Consider the following 4,852-nt stretch of genomic DNA (forward strand, 5'->3'; position numbering starts at 1 on the left):
GTTTAAAATTTTAAATTTTAAATAAAATTAAATTGAATATAGACTACAATTTTAAATTCTGTTATCTTTAACTTTTTGCCATTTCCAGTTGAAATAAGCATTGAAATTGTAAGTATTGTGAATTAAAATAAAGAGTGCTTCCATTTTTGTATAATTTTTTTAAGGTTATTGTGATGAGTTTTAAATTAGTTTTTTTTTAATGGTAAATAATGACTTTTTTTATAAAGAATTTTATGTTAGAAATCACTTTTTAGACAAAAATGTCAAAAATGCATTTCTGGAAAAGTCGGGTTTTTGAAAATGGAATTTGAGTAGTCGCCCTGGTTGGACCGGGCCCAACATTTACTTCCCCATCCGACGGAAAACGTGTTCAAGTAGAACCTTTTCTGTTTAGAAGGGCCAGGAAGTTTTTTTTTTAAATTAATTTATAAATCCCTTTTTGAATTCTTTGCGGTCGTACAAAGGGTCATTGTACTCAGCAAAATAAGCTTTATCGTTGAGAACAATAATATAATCGATTTAAGCTTTATTTTAGGACCCAATTCTATACAAAATCGGATGATTTTAACTAATTTTATTTTTTATTATTTTAGTTTGGCCGAAACTTTTTGCGGGGCTCAATATTCAGAGAAGGCTTTTTCTCAATGTCACAAAACTTGTTAAATTTTCTGTGATAAAAATGTGTTAAATGTTTTAAAAATGTCAAAATCAGCCTTTACATTTCAAAAGCAATTAAAAAATAAATTTTGACTCTTTTGAAATAAGGCTTTCTAGGCCCAGTGAAAAAATATAATTTAACTCAAAAATGACGAACTCCTCGTCACTGTGTCCTGATGCAAACAAAGATCGAGCTGTAGCTGTCACAGCCCTGCGAAGTATGTTGGCTGACATACTGGGCAGTCAGTCAAAAAACCCAGCTATAAGTCCCCTGACAAAAAATTTTTGCTAGAAAGAGATAGGAAACCTGATGCAAACAAACGTCCAGCTGTCATGTAAACATACTTTGAATGTGTTGGTAAATTTCTGACTAGAAAGCCTTATGTAAGAAATTTTGAATAAAAAAATAATTGGAAAGATTTGTAAATTTTACAGAGATGTCACTTTTTCAACATTGAAAATCGGATAAATAGTTGCCGACTATTTCACTGTTTGTCAGCTACCTGATTTCTAGAAATTAACCTAATGGACACTATTTCAAAAATTTAAATGAAATGTTTCAAATATTTTTTAAAAAGAAATGTATAGGCGTCATCCACAAAGTACGTCACACTCTAGGGGGGTGGGGGAGAGAGTTGCCGCAAGTGTGACAAGGGGGAGAGGGTGGTACACGAGACTGTGACGTCACGGTAGACTATTTCTTGAATACTGAAAATTCAGCTTTAAAATATAGCTTAAAAAAGTTTTAGATAATAGATTTAATATGCCTAAATCATCAGATAAAAAGAAATAGTTAGATTTCTGTAACTACAACTTTAAAAACTGAAACTGCACAAAAACAAGATGGTGGGAGGGGGACCCCCGTTCAGCAAAACGTGACGTACTTTTCGAGGGGGGTCAGAGCCAGCGTGACAAAGTGTGACATAGGGGGGAGGGGGGGGGGGTTAATTTTGGCCGATTTTAGCGTGACATACTTTATGGATGACGCCATATTCATAATTTCATAACACCAAGGGCAATTTTTTGTCAATACTTCTGTGTGGTTCAAAAGTTGCTCTTTTTGATCCTCTAAAACATTTTCAATCGAGGGGCGCGACAACAGTAAAAAAATTAATAATTTAATTAATTAACTGCCGAAATTAATTAATTAACGTTTGTTTACGATCAAAACATCGCCACCTCTTTTTCCACCACATTGATTTGACAGTTTGACATTGCGAGTAATGTTGTTGTGTTTGGTGCAATTTTTTTGGTGCCGAAAAGTCGGTCTTCAGGAATGTTTTCTCCCGGTGGTGGTCCATAGATCATTCCGGTGGACATTTCGGTAGCGGAGACTCTGAATTCTTATAAAAGTTGGCATGAGCACCGGGCCAACGGCGGATTTGACGGTGGATACAGGAACGATGCAAGTGGGTGGACGATGAAATGACTGCGACGGAAGAGGTCAGTCTACTCCCAAACTCGCCAACGCGCCGGACGATGTTCTATGCTGCCTCCTCCCGAGCCAGGTGTGCATCTCCCAGTTGCAGTCAAGCGTTTTGCGACAACGGCGTCGAAACGAAAAGTTCAAGTTCCGTCCGGAGATTCCGACAATTGAGCAGAATGCCGCTAACGTTGCCGGTGCGGATCATACCCGTTCAGCGATACGAAAACGTCCGCCGAGCCCGATACGTTCAAGAGTAGAATTTGGCCAGGCCATCTCGGAGTTGTAGGTGCATCCCGGTGGCGAAACCGAATTCAAAATGAAGGTATTATAAAAGTTGATTAAGTTGGACACCAATGATTTAATTCACTGCTGCATTCTTTTAGGCCACCTTCATCTACGTCGCGATAAAGATACAAACGTTCTAAATCATGCCGGTCCACGACCTAACAAAGTTTTCCAGCTACCAAGTCTTCTTCATTGGTGAGCGACGTGTCTAGCTCAAATCCCGGCTCCCTGCACCTTGACCGATGTGTACGAAAGTAACTTCGCGGATGTTCGCTGACCTTGGCGTTGGTTCCCAGAAGGTTGCATGATCGATGAGTGAAAAAACAAACGGTTCAGGGTCACTGGGAATCAACAACGTATTCCTCTGCAAATGGCGTCGACCTCCTTCAAATCCACCGGGACGGTTGAACTTCGTCAGATTGTCGCTTCAAGAAACGGATCTGTAATAGCGGGATTCGTTTAGGGGTTCCTTTGAAATTCAAACGAGGGTCAGACTGGCCAGGAGCTGAAGGCGAACCCCGCGAAAGGCCATCCCGATTCTACAAGCAGCATTCTCACCAATCGCAGCCGGACGAAAAATACACGTCTTCGTCGGATCGGATAAAGCCCCGGTAGTTAAGGGTGCTCATCGATCGCTCGATTCTCACATTATGGTGGCCAGAATTTGATGCATGAATTTGCTTTGAAATATAAACTATGGTATAAAATAGCTTGTATTTATTTATAACAATGGGCAAATAAAAATCACTATTCAACGCAAGTTCCGAGCGCGGAACACGCAAAAAAGTAATCGTTGTAGTAAGGTGTGATCTTGTTCCACTGCGACAGCTGAATCACCAGCTGGCACTGCTTGTCCCGTTTGCTCGTCAGATTCGCGTACGGTTCGTACTCCACAGATCGGTTCAGCTTGCCACGATGGTGCTGTATCTGTTGCTGGTTCTGGAGCAGGTGCAACGGCGGCAACGGAGGAATCATTTTAAACGGTGGAGAAAAGTTCACAGGAAACGTCGACGGCGGCTGATCAATTATGCCAGGAAATCGTCTTCCGAACAGATGGCATCTAAGCCGGATTAGACAACGGGAAGCTTGGCGGAAAACCGACAAGGAAACCACCTAAAACAAACACCAAATTAATCAGCAATCTTCCATCGTTCAAAATCCCCTCCTTACTTTGCTCCCCGCCTATGGTGCTGCTGCAAACTCTCCAAATAATGCTGCTGCATCGCTGGAGGTGGCGTCGGACACTGCGACCTCGGCGGGTCAACACGTTCAGATCCAGCTGCAACCTCGCCTCCCTCTGTTACAATCGGACCAAATCCTCGTGCACTCCTCCCAGTCGTTCAGCCGATGCCTCCGCCTCTGCAATTGGATCCTAAAATGAAGCTTAGATTGCTGATATTATTGTTTACAGCGATAAAGCTTATTTTTCTGAGTACAATGACCCTTTGTACGACTACAAAGAGTTTAAAATGGATTTTTAAATCAATTTTGAAAAATTAACCTCGCGGTCCTTCTTGACAGAAAAGCTCCTACTTGACAGCTCGTTCCAAGGGGACCATAGTTGATCCATCGAAAAAATGTTGTCTTGTCAAAAAAAATTTTTGCATTAAAATGAAAAAAGTGATCAGAAATGGTTTTCAATCGTGTTTTTTATCGTTGTACATACAAATTGACATAGGGCTTTAGTACCCAATTCTCCATTGGATGAGTTTCGAAGCCAAACATTTATGGCAACGACCTCAAATCCCAAGTATTTCATTAAAAAAAATTCTAGCTCGCGACGTATCTTCTTTCTAAAACTAAATCAAAACAAACTTGACAGCTGCGCGAGCGAAAGTGACACGAGGCAAATCAAAGTTTTCAAAGCAGGTGTGGTGCTGTCAAATATCAAATGACGCGAGGAATTTAATTCCTTAATGTATTAAATGGAAAAATTAATTCATTAAGGCCAATGTCACGCCCCTCGTTTTCAATAGTTTTGTTTTTTTTTGGATTATCACTTTATGTTGGTATTAATTCAAAAAACTTCTCAAGTGCCTACAACTGAGATCAATTTATAATGCGTTTAGAATCATTTTTAGCATGTTTGGGGGTTTTCAGTACCTCAACAAGTTTTTTTTTCGCCTACGTAACGAAAGAACGGTCCAAAAGTGGCGATGACCATTTTTTCTTCAATAAATTGTTCCTAAAAGTACGACGTGGGGGCCGATTTCAGCGTGACGTGCAAAAATAATAACAAAAATAAACTTTTACTTTCTAATGCTAAATATTTTTTTTAAATATTTTTTTCCGATTTTAGATATTTTCAAATTGATGCAGACTTTTTGATTAAGCGAAATACAGATGTTCGTTACGAAACAAACTCTGGAATAGGAAGAATATAACTAATTTCAGGGTAGCGTTTCTTCACCGTGTATGCGACACCTTGTCCGCTATCACCACCTTGAGCTGCACAGGCAAACATTTCGAGAAACGTCAAATTCC

This window comes from Culex pipiens, chromosome 3, assembly GCF_016801865.2.
Source record: "Culex pipiens pallens isolate TS chromosome 3, TS_CPP_V2, whole genome shotgun sequence".
NCBI classification, from domain to species: Eukaryota; Metazoa; Arthropoda; class Insecta; order Diptera; family Culicidae; genus Culex; species Culex pipiens.